Below are 18,921 nucleotides of genomic sequence, written 5' to 3'. Positions count from 1 at the left end.
TGCCGGCATGCCTCAACAAAACGTGGTCGCCATGACGACCCTTTCTATCGGGCTGCCAGCTCCGCCTAGTGGAGCCTGGACGCGGCCGTTCAAAGCGAGGCCCAGCACGCACCGAGGGCCCGACTCGGCTATAAGTCGTTCTAAACTCTACCCCGTCTAACGTCGATGCTTCACCTGCATGCTTACATCCCGCAGCCCGTTCCTTGCTCACACATCCAGCCGTTTCCATGCCCCTCGTGCCGTTCCTTACACACCCAGGTACACCCATTCCACTCACCGCCTTGGTCACACACCTGACCACCGAACACTTTGGCACACACTCGTTGGTAGCACACCTCACCAATACACCTCTTCGCGCCCCCTCCTCGGTCACCTCCTCTGTGACAATCACAGGTGTGCTCTCATTCGCACACCCAACCACGTGCCTCACCACCAACTCCAGCGTGCATTCCCACTCACGCTCTACCATTCCAGGTGTGCATCCTTCCATCCCAGGTGTACATCCTCGCTCACCTGTCACAACTAACTCACGCTCCATGTCACTCTCACTACTTTCACCTCCACTCGTGACAACGCACTCACCCTTACTCTTGACAGCACACTCTTTCCTCATGCACCTGTCCGTCACACACCTTCCTCGCGCACACTCTCCCGTCACACCCTCTGTAACACTCACCACAGGTGTGCATTCTTCCTTGCCTTTGACAGCGCACTCTTTCCCCATGCACCTGTCCGTCACACACCTTTCTCGCGCACTCCTCCGACCTCCTCACTCACTCCTCTTCTGATCTCCTCTCCCATCACTTGCATCTCCTGCCCAGATGCCACCCTCATCTGCTCCATTTCCTCCCTGTGAGCATCCAGTTTGGTTTCTACCCCCATTCTGACCCCCTCTATCTGCTGCCCCATTTGGTTAACTTCCCTTTCCGCTTGGTCCCTCATTACCCCCATTTGCTCACTCTGAGCCCTCGCTTCGTCCCTCATTACCCCCATTTGGTTTCCCATTACCCCCATTTGGCCCTCCAATCGCTCACCCTGAGCATCCATCCGGTTCCCCATTACCCCCAATTGGTTACTCTGCAGTTTGAGGGACGCCTGCATTTGCGCCATAAATTGCTCCATGAGGACCTGCATCTGGGCCATCCCTCCCACTTGTGCAGCGGGTGCGGCCCACGTAGCTATGTGCGAGGCGCCATTTCGCGCGTCTGCTACCCCCGCTGTTTCGCTCTCCTCACGTGTCTCAATTTGGTCCTGGACCGACCCTGCTTCACTCTCCCCTACCGGACCCCAGCCGTCTTGATCCGCCATAGCGCGACTTTCAAAATTCGAGTTTCGTAAAACAAATTCGAAATTTCGCCGTTATACTTTCGTCGAGCGCAGTACCCGCGCTCCGGATCGATTTTGTCGAGCGCCGTACGCGCTCCGGATCGATTTTGTCGAGCGCAGTACGCGCTCCGGATCGATTTTGTCGAGCGCAGTACGCGCTCCGGATCGATTTTCCCTCCCAAAATTTGGGCCTAACTAATTTAGTCCCGGGTCCGAATCTCACTCCTCGACACCAATTGTTACAGATACGACTTTGATGGTATGGTGGGCCGAGCGGGATGGCCGCCGTATCCGTACAAGTTACCCGATTGTACTCGAACGTCGACGAAGCCGCGCTATGCTGGCTCAATAAGGAAAAGAAGACACCCGGCTGGATTATAATCACACAATACGACACCAGGGGTTCAGTTCTCAAGACCTCCGGAGGAGGTTATATTAAGGCGGAAAAGGTTAGATTACAGGGACAAGAGGGAAACATAGGAAGGTGGGCACTTAGACACAACCTTATATTAACCCTAGACAGACCACAGATAAACGGGACAAGGCTCACTCACACGGGGTTTGATGGCCAGGAAAGCGGCAGTCGATGGCTCAGGTGCACCTGGCTCAGGGACAGAATCGCGTACGTTGGTGTCCAGCAGATGCGGGGAGGTCGCTCAGCGCTCGTGGGTCGCGACTTTGGTGGAGATGCCGGGGAGGTCGCTCAGCGCTCGGGAGGGTGGCGTCTTGTCCTTCCAAGCTCGGGGCGCATCTGACGTCACGTCCGGCGCGGGGCCGCGTATATCCGGCGGGGAGTCACGCCCTCGCTCGTTAGCTCCGCCCCATATGGCATCGGCCCATGGCTTCTCATTGGGTGCGGGGGTTACCGGCTCCGCCCTTGACGAGGGGCCGACAGGGAGCCCCCTTCTGGGTAACCCCGTCGAGCACATGTTCAATGGCGGCCAACCGAGCCGGAGTGAGGACGCAAAGCCGCTGTTGTTGTGGTTGTTGTTGGAGCTTGAGATGATGGGAAGAGATGCGGGGAGGTATGGGAAGGTCCTAAACTCCTACTGGTGCCATATCATCACATTCTGGTGCAACGAAGAGTCATAATTAATGGAAACAAGTCCTTAACTGACATAGATTAAGAATAACTAGCAAGATGTCCTATAATTGTCTACGTGTGGTGCGGGGGACCTGGGCACGACATTTAATGGGGGAATGAAGGGGAAGATCGGCTCTAATGGGTGTTGTTTACAGACAATGGGACTAGGGAATGGGGTAAGGGGAGAGTTGGGGAGTATCGGAGAAGATAGGGGAATATTTACAAGCGGATATGGAGGTCAAATTCCATATTCGCAACAATATATATATATATATGTATATATATATATATATATGTATATATATATATGTATATATATATATATGTATATATATATTGTTACAGACACGACTTTGATGTTAAGGTGGGCCGAGCGGAATGGCCGTCGTGTCCGCACAAATTACCCGAGCTGTAATGCCCCTCCCCCTTTGTATATCCTTGCTGCTTTACCAATTACCAAGTATAACCAATTATATGTTTTGTTTTGACTTGCTACTGTACTCTTTTATGATACTGAGTTCTTTCTACTGCATTGAGGATGTGTAATATCCTAATAAGGAGTTCTCTGCCTGTGTGCTCTGGCCTGCGTGGGCACAATCTCTAGTTCCCCTTTTCAGGCCTTGGAGGCAACTCTTATCTCTCTTTGCCTTTCTCCTGACTCTGCCATTATCTTGCAAGTTGACAGTTTTACGAGTGTCCACTCCCCTTTGTACTTTCCCAAGCCAGCTGCTATACAGAAAGTTGTAAACATGTTGCCACATAATGCTGACCATCTCCTTATCAGAGCTAACCCATGACTGGCCTTGGATGAACTTCCTTTAATTAACTGAACAACAGGATGGGACTATGGTGGGAGGCCCAATGAGCCCATTCTGTCTCTGTGTCTTGTGAGCTAACTCCACCCCTGACTTTCTTTATATAAAGCAATGTTAATTGAATTATTTCAGAGCATCTTGTTGTACTGTTGGTCATTCCTTGTGAGTTTCAATGCAACTTTGCTGTCCTCAAGCTTGAGTACTCGAGTTCCAATAAATATATCCGTTGCTCCTTTCTTCTGAGTCTTCTGAGTCCCAAGTCCTAAGTCCCAATCCGACAACTGGTGGCAGCGGTGGGATCAGTCTGGGCAGTCCGGGACGCGGTCCCAGGCAAGGGAGTGGTGAGAGACCAGCTGGCAATTGATCCGGGTCAGGTGAGCTGTGGTTTTCTTTTGTTTTTTCCTTTTTAGCCCGGGGGTCAGTCCAAATTGTAACCCACTCTCTCTTGCTCGGTCGCCGTACGTTCCGTTCCCTGCTCATACCTGTTCCACGAACCTAAATTTAATTACGGACCGCTTGGGTCCTGGAGCAACTGATTGTTTATGGACTCGTTAGGGTAACGTTACGTAAGGAGAAGTGCCCCACGTTGGGCGCCTGAGGTTAAGGGGTAATAGATCTCTGGGTTGTGAGGGTAAGGATAAGGGCGGCGTCCTGATCCGAGGCCTACCCGGGAGACGTCGGGATTTTAGTTTTAAGTAAGATCAGAACTATTACACGGGCGTAGGACGCCAGGAAAGTGCAGTAAGGGTAGGATAGACGGCTGTGTAGGCGGATGAGCCTCTCAGGAGAGTAGGTAGCGCGGCCGTACCACGCGAGGCGGGCGAACCTCACGGGTACAAGGCTGCGAGCCTCTCAGAGTTAGGTAGTGTAGCTGTGCCGCGAGGCGGGAGATCCTCACGAGTACAAGGCTACGTCGGTAAGCTAAGGTTTCTTAGGATGGGTAACAGTATAGGTAATAAGACAGTAAAGGCAGGTGAACCGCTTAGACATACCCCAGCATTTTTTATGTTTAAGAGGTATGGCTATGCTGCTGTGAGACCAGGGAAGTCATGGGTTGCATTGACGAAGGATTTAGGAGAACCGTGGCCCGAAGGAGGGTCTTTTGCGCTGGAAAAATTGGACGTGTTGTATGAGACATTAGAAAAGTTCGAACAGGCCACGAAACACTTTCCGCCTGACTATTGGAAAGTCTTTGGCTGGTGGAAGGAAGAAGCGATGAAGCGACACGCAAAGTCGAAACAGGCCAGCTTGGCTGGTGAGGTAACAAAACTCAAGGGTCTGAGGAAACAGGCGAATAAAGAGCAGGATGAAGCGCTTAAGGAAATAGAGAGGCAGGCCAACGCGCGACTGATGCCGCTCGTTGAAAAACCAGACCCCGCGAGAGGGGAGGTAGCGACCAATCTACCCTCCCCAGCCCCAGACCTAAACCCTGTCCCGGGGTTTCAGGCACCACCTATCCTTTCTGCGCCCCCGCTACCACCTCCCTATAACCCCGCTACCATCGCGCCCCAGATACCCCAGAACCACCCGAGCCAGGGAAGGCCGTTTGCACAACTCGGGGCTAACGGAATAGATGACGGGACCGACATCGCAGGGTTCCCGCCACCGATAGGACCGGATGGGTTATACCCCTCACTGGTAGGTTGTAAGGGGAAAAGGACCTCACAAACTACCCCATCGGAATGTCAGGAAATAGAGGAAAGGAAAACATTGTGCCCTGTACAAGTTATCGGAGTTGACGCCCAAGGACAGGGGGTTCGAGAAAGAGTACCATGGAAAGAATCCTCTTTAACTGTAATGAGGGAAAGGATTCAACATTTGCTTATTGAAGATCCACGGCAGATAGTGCCGACCATGTCGAATTGGTTTTTAGCCGGCGAGTGCGACTATCGAGACATAACTCATATGGGAGTATCCGTGCTCCCACCCAAAGTATGGGAAAGGGCTAGATTAAGAGCACACTGGCCGCACGTCGATCCAAGGGCAGCAGGAGCGGCCCAGATAACAGTACCACAATGGGACGCACTGAAGCTCCGGCTGCTGGGTGCCATCGAGCACGCGCTGTTGCCAGCAGGAGGTCCGGATTGGGGAAAAATTGGGGCCATAAAACAAAAGGCAGGAGAACCAATTGGAGAGTACCGAGAAAGGTTGGAAAAGGCCATGGCGCGCTGGGGAGGACTGGGTCCGATGCAGCTGGGAGGGCTACCCCAACCATTGGTAAATCAATATCTAATCGAGGGGCTTCGGCCGGTGTTAAAGAAACAGGTACAGACCGTCCTCTTCGGCTGGAAGGGAATGACAACCAACAAATTATGCGACAAACTGGAACAATGCCCGGGCTCCTCCCTAGAGGAGAAGAAGGATATTAAGGAGGAAATATTGCAAATGTTTGTCCAGGAGAAACGGGCTCAATTTAACCAAAATAAAAAAGGGGATCAGAGTCAGAACTACATACACGAACAGTGCCAGAAGTGGGGACCTGTTCGAGGTCCAGAGGAACATAGGAGGAGTTGTTATCCTTTTTTCTATAAGGGCCAATTCCCCAACGGAGAGTGGATCCACAGCGAAAATGAAAACTGCGACGGTTGTACTGAGGAAGATTTTGGACTAATTAATATGAACGAGGTAAAACAACAATGGACAATACCACCCCCTCTTCCCCTTCCTCCTCAAAACCCTCAAACTTGGAATGTGCAAGGGCCCCCTCCCCAAAATTGGTATCCACCAAGACCCCTTCTCCAAAACCCCGGACCACCCCCCAATAGTGGGATGCAGAACGGACCAAGGGGGAACTGGGCCCCGCCTCGGGGTCCGCCGCAGTGGCAACCAGTGAACCAGTCACTTTGGGGGCCGCCAGAACGCAGGCAGGGCGGAAGGGGAGCTGTAGAGGGACGACCTATGCCCTCCGCACCACCGGTTCCGCAGGAACCGTGCCATTATTGCAAGCAGATGGGACACTGGATACGTGATTGCCCAAAGGCTCGTAAGGGGTTTCAGCCCCAATACAATAGAGGGGCCTATTGACGGGACGCTGGCGAGTCGCCCAAGGAGTGTCCTCTCTTGACCATGACACCGGCAGAGGAACCAACTATGATGTTGGACGTGGAGGGAAGACAATTAGAATTTCTCGTAGATACGGGCGCGACTCGCAGCACAATTAACAAGGGGCAATTGCCCTCTTTGCGCCCTACGGCCAGGAACGTTCAAATACTGGGTGTTTCGGGTTTACCCCAAGCGCTTCCTATTTCGGAGGAAGTGCGAGTAACATGCGGCCCGCTGGAGGCTAAACATGCTTTCTTGATGACCACTACCGCCCCGACGAATTTGCTGGGACGGGATTTATTGTGCCGTTTGGGCTGTCAAATCTCATGTACCGAGGAGGGAGTTTTCGTAGACGTCGCGGAGTCTAAACGCGACTTGTTGATGACGGCACTGGCTCGTCCCGGCCCCACCGCGTATTGGTGGCGCTTGGATCCAGGGGCTTTGTCTGCTTGGACATATATCATAGATAATGTGTGTTTGGACAGTTCAGTGCTGCGAGATTGGATGCAACAGCACCAAATTTCGATAAAGGACTTAAAGGATAATCCACCCCATTGCACTGCGTACTATGATGCAACGGGTGAGGACGAGAACTACCGGGAAAGGGTTAAGGAAAAGCTGGGCGAATGGATGCCTCTACACTTGTCACGGGTATGGATCGGGCGTGAGGGAATAGGAATTGAGGTAGTCCTAACCCCGAGTCAGCATGCGCTGACCCAATACCCCGAAGGAGCGGTCGCCCATGTTACCCTCACTACTGCCAAAGGGTGGCCGCCGGAAAGTGTAGGTTGGATGGTAGGGAGGTTACGAGAAGTTCCCTTACATGGTTATCGGTGTAAGAGGGGCCGCTGGACTTTGAAACAGCTCGAAAACGGTGAAGGGTTCTCAATTGACATTAAGGCAGAACGGAGGGACGGAAAGTTCGAAGAGGCAGAGTTGCCCCCCAAAGGCACCTATGCCATGAGGGCAGTGCTGACGGACCCGGGTGAGTCGGATTACCTCCTAGCGGAGGTGCCAGACAATTTATGGCCCAAAAGCGACGACGAGGTTGGACGGATGCGAGACGCCAAACCTCTAGTGATAGCAGTGCAGCCGGGGATGCGCTTGCCAAACGTAAAACAGTATAAGCTACGACCTGAGGCCGACGTAGGCATAGCACCAGTGATTCAATCCCTAGTGGAACAGAAGATTATCGTAGAAACTAACAGCCCATGTAATACACCAATTTTGCCAGTTAAAAAGCCGTCAAAGGACAAATGGAGATTTGTACAGGATTTAAGGGAGGTGAACAAGGTGATACAGGGCATACACCCACTAGTTCCAAACGGAGAAACCCTCATGATGTCAATTCCGCCGGACGCAACATACTTCACGGTCATCGACCTTTGTTCTGCGTTTTTCTCTGTGCCCATCGCGCCTGAGTCACAATACTTGTTCGCTTTCACCCATAGGGGGCGCCAGTATACTTGGACAGTACTACCTCAGGGGTTTTCAGATAGCCCCACTCTGTTTTCCCGGGCGCTGCACCGCGACCTGGCGGATGTGGAATTGAAGGGAGGGTCAGTGTTGCTGCAATACGTTGACGATTTGTTGATTTGCTCCCCTTCAAAGGAGGCGTGCGAAATGGATTCTTTGGCCCTATTAAAGGCCTTGGCGGCCAAAGGCCACAAAGTAGGCAGACCAAAACTTCAGTTTGTGCGGCAGGTTGTAACTTACTTGGGACACGCCATTTCGCACGGAAAACGAGAATTGGATGCTGGACGAGTGACCGCTATCACGGAGCTGCCTCGCCCTCGCTCGCAACGGCAAATGCTGCGCTTCCTAGGTATGACGGGATACTGCCGCACTTGGATACTTGATTTTGCGCTGCTGGCTAAACCACTGTACGAGGCGACCAAATCAAATGCCCCGGACCTATTGATATGGACGGATGAATTGAGGCGATGTTTTGACGGGCTGAAACAGGCGCTGGTTACGGCACCGTCATTAGGACTCCCGGATTATGCGAAACCATTTACCCTTTACACTCACGCCGTGGGAGGTTTCGCCCAGTCAGTTTTGACACAGACCCATGGGGATAAGGAGCGGCCGGTGGCCTACTTTAGTAAAAAGTTAGACCCGGTCGAACAAGGGTTTCCGGTGTGCTTGCAAGCCGTGGCAGCGGCCAGGTACGCAGTAGAAAGAACAGCGGACATTGTTATGGGACACCCAGTAACGCTACGGGTACCACATTGCGTCACTTCGCTGCTGTTACAGCAAAGCACACAGCATTTGTCTAACACTAGATTAATGCAATACGAATCCGCACTGATCACTGCAGCCAACATCACGATCGAACGTTGCACGACGCTCAACCCAGCCTCACTGATGCCCACTCCTGAGGAGGGCGAACCTCATGTGTGCACCGACGTTGTGCAGCTAGTCTCCACGGTGCGATCGGATTTAAAGGACAATCCCTTAGAATATCCCGACTGTACATATTATGTCGATGGATCAGCTAGGCGCGCATGGGACGGGTCCCTGTTGTCCGGGTACGCCGTGTGCTCGGATAGCGAAACGGTAGAGAGCGGGCGTCTTCCACCTACATTTTCCGCACAGCAGGCGGAGCTGTGCGCCTTGACCAGAGCGTGCAGCTTGGCGGAAGGCCTTGCCGTCAACATTTACACAGATTCGGCCTACGCTCACGGCGTAGTCCACGATAAAGGAGCCATCTGGAAGATGAGAGGTTTTCTCACATCTGCCGGTTCAGTGATAAAGAATGGCGCGTTGGTAGAAGGGCTCCTCCGAAGCATTTTACTTCCCCGCGCTATCGCGGTAATTAAGTGTCGTGGCCACCAAAGGGCGGACACTGACGTTGCCCGGGGCAACGCAAGGGCGGATGAGGCGGCAGGAAAGGCCGCCAACCAACTGATAGAACGCAACATGCCGATGGTGACACGAGCACAGAAGACAGCCGCACAGATTGCTGACATACCGACTGCGGGACCACCCGCCACACCAACTAAGGACGATATCATAAATTTGCAAAATGCTGCACCGACGGCCGAACACGAGGTCTGGCTCAAACGAGGAGCGATACGCCCTGGGCCAGGGGAAATGTGGACCCTTGATGAAAAACCTATAGCACCCCAGGCTTTACTGCCCTGGCTGGCACGCATGGCTCATCAGAATGGTCATGTGTGCCAGAGGGGGGTGATGGGACAGATAGACTACACTTGGGCAGCGCCAGGCCTGTCACGGATTGTATCCGAAGTGTGCCGATCGTGTGTGGTCTGCCAGCAACACAATAGAGGGGCGCCACCGAGACATGCACATGATGGGGGACGACCCCCGCCTAGTGGGCCGTTCGCAACTATTGAGTTCGATTTTACAGAATTGGAACCAAGCATGTCGTTTCGCTATGTGTTGGTAATCGTAGATACGTTCACCAAATGGGTCGAAGCATACCCATGCGTCAAATCCGATGCTCCGACAGTAGTGAAGCGCCTCGTGCGGGATTTTATGTGCAGATTTGGCATTCCCCAGATAATTTCGTCAGATCAAGGAGGCCATTTCACGGCGCAGGTGGTTAAGGGCATCCTGAAGGCGTTGGGCGTTAAACAATCCTTCCATTGCGTCTACCACCCACAGTCCTCAGGACTTGTGGAACGAACGAACAAGACTTTAAAGAATAAACTAGCGAAACTTTGCGCAGACACAGGCTTGAGGTGGCCAGAGGCTCTTCCGCTTGCATTGATGAGCATTCGTTCCACCCCGGGTCGCACTACGGGCCTTTCCCCCCACGAAATATTAATGGGACGACCTATGAGCTTGCCCGTTTCAGCACCAACAGACATGTCCACCCTTGCTTTGCCAGTAATGGATGACATGCTTTTGAGATTTTGCATAGGCTTGTCGAATGTGGCACGCAGCATCCATGCTCGAGTACGAGAGGCGCTGCCTGAACCAATAGGCCACGCCATCCACAACTTTCAGGCCGGCGACTGGGTGCTCGTGAAGCACTTCACCCGCAAGGCTGCTTTGGAGCCACGGTGGAAGGGACCATTCCAGGTGCTACTGGTCACACCGACGGCAGTCTTCTGCGAGGGTAAACCTTCGTGGATCCACGCCACCCATTGTAAGTTGTCCATCCCCGCACCACAAGCCACACAAGACACCGCACCTCACATTGCTGCAGACACCACACCTCACACCGCTGAAGACAATGCACCGTCTAGGGCACCACAGTCTCCTAAGGGCGGCGATGACGGTCATGATGATGGGAATTCTGGGCAGCTGCCTAACAAACCCCGCCAAGGATAGGCTTCTGCAGTTTAACCCACTGAGAGAGGATCTCCCCAAATACCCAGGGCACGACAACTACACGTTATTTAAACTTTACTCCGTCAAATACATAACGGCTCCCCGGGGACAGGGGATAGTAGTACATTGCTGTGAGTTGGAGACACATTTCAAGTGGTTATCTGTAAGATGGATGGAAGCCATGGTGGTACATAATGGGACACCACAGGCACGCATGACAACCCCACGCATAGTCTTAACTAAAGTTAGACAGGTGGAAAATGGAAGGTTTACTGGGACCGTGAATAGTCACGCCGCTGCAGGATATCAATGGGGCACGGGCATCGACAATACTACTCTCCTACTGTCGCATGCCCTCGTCGGCCCACACACCACGATAATACTTGAATGTGGAATATGGCCCCCGCGCACGCTGATTAGAAGGAACAAAAAGAGGGGAGAGACCCAACACCAATTCCGGCCTAGTTGTGCCGCCTACGTTATTAAACCCCCTCCTGCCCAGGAAGTAAGAAGGAAGCCAGAGGAGAACACATACTGGAAGGTCGCACGGCATATGGCCACAGTACAGAATAGGACACAGTGTTGGATGTGTATGCACCTTCCCCGCACCAGCACAGCAGGCATACCAATGGTAGTGTTACCCCTATCACTCAATGATTTGTGCTCGAAGCCATTAGATACCAAATGCATTAGTACAACTCTGACAAGCCAAGGTTCTGATGAAACCGCGTGTAAACGAGTTTTCCAGTACTCCCCTCCCATTCTGTCCCGACACTTTGAGGAACGTCCGGCGCCGGTTTGGGTCAAGCCGGCATGGGGGGCCCTCTGCTTAGAAGGAAAGGGCCAAGTAATGGTAGGCAAATCCGTGTGTAGAGATACCCTTCCCGCGGACCCGAGAAAAGGGAAACACACGCTGCTAGTGAACGTTACAAGCTCGCCCTTGCATAACCTCACACACCTCCAGTTGGCATGGAAAGGGGAAAACGGGACAAACACTATCCCAGGCCTTCTCACTTGCATGACCACCCATTTGGTGGCTCCGCACGGGACCATGTTTGTATGCGGGAATAAAGCTTACCCGTATTTACCTGATAATTGGGGAGGAACTTGCTATTTAGGATCAGTTTTCCCAGAGATGGAAATGCGACAGCACTTGCATAATACCACCGCACTCATAAGGACACAACGAAGCACCTATTGGCACGACGACGACACCACTACTTTACACGGCGCTGATTGGGAGAAAGCCGTTAGCTTCTTCTTCCCATGGGCTGGGACGGTCATGAACAGTTACCGCATTGACAAAATTGCGTTAATCTTAGAAAGGGTGGCCAACGACACCGCTACAGCACACGACGAAATGTTGGACACGGTTGTCCACCTGCGTACAATGGTTATGCAAAATAGGGTTGCGTTAGATATGCTACTGGCAGAACGAGGAGGGGTATGTGGGATAATTAAGGGTAAATGTTGTACTTTTATTCCTGACCCTTCACAAGGGGTCAGTGCTGCTATTATAAGGTTAAGAGAAAGTGCTCACATATTGACAAGGGATCGCTTGGATCGGGAAGCCTCCCACCAGTGGCTTACCGACTGGTTCAAAGGGTGGACAGGCACGATAGTAAAGTGGATATTGACCGCCTTGGCAATAGTCCTTGGACTAGTGGTTTGTTGTGTACTAATCAAGGCTTTAGTCCTTGCGTGTGCGAGAAAGTTTACCACAGGATGGACACTGAAGACGACACCGGAAAAGGCCATGGTGATGATCGACCAGCGGATCGCGGGTCCGGATGACACACCAGCTGTCAACTCAACTGCCAATCGCGGATCCTGGGACGACGACCTGAACGAGTCCCTGGGCCGCGACAATGAGATCTCCGCTTCCGAAGATTGTTCTTCCATTGTTGATATTACCGATAATGATGTCGAGTACACTTATGCGGACCTCGAAGCATTTCAGGCTACCAGAAGGCCGTTTAAACTGGGCCCCGACACGTCGGAAGAAGAAATCGACGATTTCCTGAAGGATTCCTCTCGTTTCTTCACGATATGCCATGCCGTGGCTATGACTATGGGCCGTCCACTCCGCAGGCCTACGCCACCTGAGAATAATGTTACTGATGATGTTACCAATGATGATGTGGGCCACTTGCGAGGGTCCCCGGCTGATGTTTATGTTTCAATGCAGGCTCTGCCTCTCCATGTTTCACGAGCTCACCTTTATGTCTCACAAGCCCACAGAGAGTCAAACGCCACTGACCCAGTTCGGGATTTGGACCCAGCTGTGAACCCAAGCCCGGATGGAGAGGAACTCGATCGTGAAAATACTCTGAGTTCCGAGTCTGATTGTTTTGGAGATTCGCCCTTGAATAACAGCGAAGCAAGCAGCATCGCCTCGGACGATCTCGACTTTGACCCAAAGGAAGTTTCTCTCCCACCTTTGGATCGTTATGCTTTATTTCATGGCCATAGGTTTGAGCCACCTGATACTGACGATGTTGTGTCTTCCCCAGATCACCAGCACGTAAGAGACCTCATGAACATGAATATCGATTGAGCGCTGAAGATCTACAAGGATTTCACTTGGGGAAGCCTGGGCGAGCTCCAGTTGGGGAGGAGTCCGGCTGCACCTCTGTGGACCAAGGGTGGGTCGGAGATCTTCCTGGGTGTGGACCCCGGTGGAACCAGAGGTCTTCGTTGTGGATTTGGCGCGCTATTCGATCTTCATGTCTCTACGGTCTCACCTCATACACCCATCTACACCCGACTTACATACATCATACACCCACTTACACCCACTTGCACCCACACACCCGCGGATCAGCCTGCTGGGTTCGTTGTGCGGTACTGGGTACGGGACATGCTCACTGGGCTGCATTCGTGTGGTACGTTACGTTTAGTTACACTCTCTCTCTCTCCCACCTCTTTTGGTGGATTTTGTGTGCCATTTGATCACTCTGCTTTTACGGCCTTACATTGCATACTCACATACAGACGCGAATCATCCTACTGAGTTTGTGTGGTGCTTTGGTACGGGACATTCTTACGGGGCTGCCTTCGCGTGATATGTTGAATGATTTTTCTGTTTTTGTTTGAAATAAAGGCCTTTGATTGGCTCGTAGATAACTTTGTATCTTAGATCCAAAAGGGCGGTATGTAGGGAGCTGTAATGCCCCTCCCCCTTTGTATATCCTTGCTGCTTTACCAATTACCAAGTATAACCAATTATATGTTTTGTTTTGACTTGCTACTGTACTCTTTTATGATACTGAGTTCTTTCTACTGCATTGAGGATGTGTAATATCCTAATAAGGAGTTCTCTGCCTGTGTGCTCTGGCCTGCGTGGGCACAATCTCTATTTCCCCTTTTCAGGCCTTGGAGGCAACTCTTATCTCTCTTTGCCTTTCTCCTGACTCTGCCATTATCTTGCAAGTTGACAGTTTTACGAGTGTCCACTCCCCTTTGTACTTTCCCAAGCCAGCTGCTATACAGAAAGTTGTAAACATGTTGCCACATAATGCTGACCATCTCCTTATCAGAGCTAACCCATGACTGGCCTTGGATGAACTTCCTTTAATTAACTGAACAACAGGATGGGACTATGGTGGGAGGCCCAATGAGCCCATTCTGTCTCTGTGTCTTGTGAGCTAACTCCACCCCTGACTTTCTTTATATAAAGCAATGTTAATTGAATTATTTCAGAGCATCTTGTTGTACTGTTGGTCATTCCTTGTGAGTTTCAATGCAACTTTGCTGTCCTCAAGCTTGAGTACTCGAGTTCCAATAAATATATCCGTTGCTCCTTTCTTCTGAGTCTTCTGAGTCCCAAGTCCTAAGTCCCAATCCGACATATATATATATATATATATATATATATATGTATATATATATATATATATGTATATATATATATATATGTATATATATATATGTATATATATATATATGTATATATATATTGTTACAGACACGACTTTGATGTTAAGGTGGGCCGAGCGGAATGGCCGTCGTGTCCGCACAAATTACCCGATTGTACTCGAACGTTGACGAAGCCGCGCCACGCTGGCTCAATAAGGAAAAAGAAGACACACGGCTGAATTATAATGACAGACACCAGGGATACGGTTCTCAAGACCTCCGGAGGAGATTATATTCGTGCGGAAGGTCAGATTACAGGGACGAGAGGTACAACATAGAAAGACAAGCACTTAGACACAATCTTATATTATTCCCGGACAGACGACAGACAAACGGGACAACGGCTGACTCACACGGGGGTTGATGGCAGGAAAGCGGGTATCGATGGCTCAAGGTGCACTCTTGGCTCAAAGCAGGGTACACGGTTCGGTCCAGAGATGCAGGGAGGTCTCGTCGCAGCGCTCAGAGGTGACGTTCTTTCTCAGGCCTCTCCAAACTCAGGCGCATCTGTTTCAGCGCTCGCAGGTCCGTCTTTCTCCAGCTGGGGGCGCATCTGACGTCACATCCGGCGCGGGGCCGCGTATATCCGGCGGGGAGTGACACGCCCTCGGCTCGTTAGCTCCGCCTCGTGGAATCGGCACGTTGCTTCTCATTGGGTGCGGGGGGTTACCAGGCTCCGCCCTTGAGGAGGAGCTGACAGCCAGCCCCTCCGTGGTAACCCCGTGGAGCGCGTGGTCAATGGCGCTAATCGAGCCGGTGTGAGGACGCATCCTCCCCCGCGCCGCCGCCATCTCCTCCGTTGCTGCAGCCATAGTTGGTTGGGGAAGAAGATGGAAGGAGGTATGGGAAAGGTCCTAAACTCACTACTGATGCCATATAATCACATTCTGGTGCAACGAAGAGTCATAATTAATGGAGACGAGGCCTTAACTGACATAGAATAAGAATAACTAGGAAGATGTCCGAAAGTTGTCGACGTGTGGTGCGGTGGACCTGGGCACGACATTTAATGGGGGAATAAGGGGAAGGTCGGCTCTACTGATTGTTATTTACATGCAATGGGACTAGGGAATGGGGGATTGGGGAAAGTTGGGGAGTATTGGAGAAATAGGGGAATATTTACAAGCGGATATGGAGGCCAAATTCCATATTCGCAACATTGCACCCTTCTCTACCCTCGGGGCGTCCCGACCCGATAAATTTTTACCTACTTTAGTGTGGCACGCAATGTAGTTCCCTCTACTATTAACTCTACCCTGAGTGCGACAGTTTTACAGATATTCACAAATGAGTAAATATGTCCCCCTGCGACGTTGCACCCTTCTCCTCACAGAAACACACCCACAGGATAACCGAATCCAGAAAGAATTCTCAAACTACACATACAGCCGGTAGGGAGCATTATTTACAAGATTACGCTGATATCTACACTACGATCCAGGACCTGTTTTTGGAGGAACACATGCAGATGTTATGCATAGAGAGAGCGCGCTTGCCAGCATCGATACACCAACCCACGAGTGCTCTGTGGCCGACGGCCTTTAATAACGTGCAGAGCACCCTTTCCCAGCATCAAAAGCACCACCCCACCACCAATCGGTGCAGTCACCATTGTTCATTGGAATAAAAATAAATTCGACAACCCCTAACCCTGCAGGTGTCTCTTGCTCTTCTTGTGGTGCACTTGGTGTTAACTAAAAGTGGTTCACCTGTATGGCATAGGTGCCACGTTGACCCATAGGTCCATCCCCGGGTGGTGCTTGGCCGCAAACGAACTGCGGTCCATTGTGGGTGGCCACAAACATTGCGGTCCATATGGTGTATCGATCCCGGCAGCAAACAGCGAAAGTGCAGGCCCACAACTGCGCAGCCAGCACCTCTCTCTCCTCTCTCTCTACCCCAAAGCCAGATCCTCGGAGGCGGGAGACAAAAGAAGCAGACAAGTGAGTAAGGTGGTAAGGGCGCAAAAGTGCACGCAATGTAAGGTGATGCACACTGGGGGCACATGGGAACCAGGTGAGACAGGTACGTTCCTATCGTACGCCCCCCCCCCCCACCAGGTAACCTACATGGCCCCTCCCTTACCCCTTACTGTATCCACAAAACACAACACTACCCATAAACATCTACTTTACAAATCAACAAACATCCCTACTGTCTTCCCCGTTCCTCCCATAAACCAAATTCGTCTTCTCTCCCTCCTAACCAATCAAATTTGCCATTTTCAACTCTCATCAAAATTTGCCATCTCCAACTCAACATCATAATTTGCCATTACCAATTCATCATCAGTCCCTCCTAGGGAGGGAGAGATGGAATCACCCCAATGTCTCATCCACGTCGTGATGCGTCTCACAAATCCACACAGCGATTCATCTCCTGCAACAAAACAAAGAAAACACAGGTGTGGAGTCATCATCATCACCACAGGTAAGTGGCTGCGTATGGTGCGACAGGTTCTTCAATCCTAACTATTTCCTAAATGACTTTAACAACTTTACACTACCCGGGGTCTTTCTCCGGCCAAACCATTGGCCCTCTTACACTATGGGTTCTAAAAACCAATTCCCATTGGCCAAACTGTGGTGCTTTCCAATTTGGGGTCTCACTCCCCCGATTCATCTCCCGGTGCCCTCGCACAATTTCTGGGCTGTGGCGTGTACCTCTCCCAGTGGGTCTACCCACCTGCACACCTCCACCACTGCGGTTGCCTCCGAGCTTACCTGTTCCTTACCCTAACCTAACTACCTGGGGAAGGCCCTCTGGCACTCTCCCCACTCGGTGCCCTCTCTGGCACTGGGCTACCCGGGTCCATCCTCCGGATCCTCGGGCCCCATCCACAACTCTACCGGCTCCCAGAGCCCACCTGCGGCCTCACCTGGCCGACATCCTCACAGTGGTGGAGTGCTCAACCAACTACACACACTAACAGGCTACACGCCCAGCCATTTCCACAACACTAATGCACCCATTCACAACACCATTCTGCCACCGCACCACAAATGCCAATATCCAACCACAATTTACCTGCACCCTCTACCTAACACTTACACTACCCGCCCCGGGTACTCGTGAAAGGGGTCCACTCTTCCCCCATCCACTCCTTCGCACCATGCACACCACTCCGTACCACTTACTCCAACTCTCTCCACACACCTGTACTTGCACACCTGTGCTCTCACACCTGGTGCCACCTGCACCCTTCTCTCCCCAAGCGCATTCGCGCTGATCTACAACACTCACTACTCACACACTGCTCCACACACCTGTCCAGTTGCACACCTGTGCAATCACACCTGTTCAATTCTCACACACACGGCATCATCTCAGCTAACTACTCCCTTCTGAAACTTGCGCTTCCCAGTCGTCCCTTTAAACTATTGCGCTCCCACGTCATTATCATCCACACTAAACTACCTGCGTCCCCACTACAGGTATCAGTCACTAACTAAACTTAACGTTACCTAATGTCAATCTCTTCTAGATCCCTACAATATAACCTAACCCACCCGGGCTAGTTTTCACTGCCATACACCCCATAAACTATAGCTCCTTTGCCCCACCTGTGAGGGATGGTGGATTTGCCATCCCACCACATCGGGGGTCTCTCACTACCAATTTTGCACATCAAATTTCAACAAATTAAAAATTTGCCAATCACTGCCCATCATCTGCCAATCACTACTGCCAATCCCTTGCCAATCATCTAATTTTGTTTTTCTCTAATTTTTTTGGGTCCAAAACACTAACCTCATCACCCAGTCGACTCACTAATACCTCTCGGTGCGCCAATCCCTGTCCAAAGCCCGGCTTCGTAAAGCCAAGCAATGGATGCTGGTTGTTTTGTGCCAGCGGCTGGATGCGTCCGGCATTCGGGGCAGGGACGGGGGCTTACCCGGGCCGAGATCCCACGCATCACCTCGGCGTGGAGCCATCCAATGTCCCGATCTCGACCTGCCGGCACGTCTCAACAAAACGTGGTCGCCATAACGACCCTTCCTATCGGGCTGCCAGCTCCGCCTAGTGGAGCACGGACGCGGCCGTCCCACGCGAGGCCCAGCGTGGATCGCGCACGGCGGTCCTTTCGAACCCGCCGTGGCTCGGATCCCCGCTGGTTCTCGCGGCACGCGAAGCCCGGCACGCACCGAGGGCCCGATTCGGCTGTAAGTCGTTCTAAACTCTACCCCGTGTAACGTCGATGCTTCACCTGCATGCTTACACCCCGCAGCCCGTTCCTTGCTCACACATCCAGCCGTTCCCATGCTACCTTTCCTTACACACCCAGGTACACCCATTCTACTCACAGCCCTGGTCACACACCTGACCACCGAACACTTTGGCACACATTCGTTGGTAGCACACCTCACTAACACACCTCTTCGCGCCCCCTCCTCTGTCACCTCCTCTGTGACAATCACAGGGGTGCTCTCATTC

Source organism: Myxine glutinosa, chromosome 14 (assembly GCF_964187855.1).
Source record: "Myxine glutinosa chromosome 14, kmMyxGlut1.1, whole genome shotgun sequence".
Taxonomy (NCBI): Eukaryota; Metazoa; Chordata; class Myxini; order Myxiniformes; family Myxinidae; genus Myxine; species Myxine glutinosa.
The sequence above is the reverse complement of the archived record's forward strand: the minus strand, read 5'-3'. Positions refer to the sequence as shown.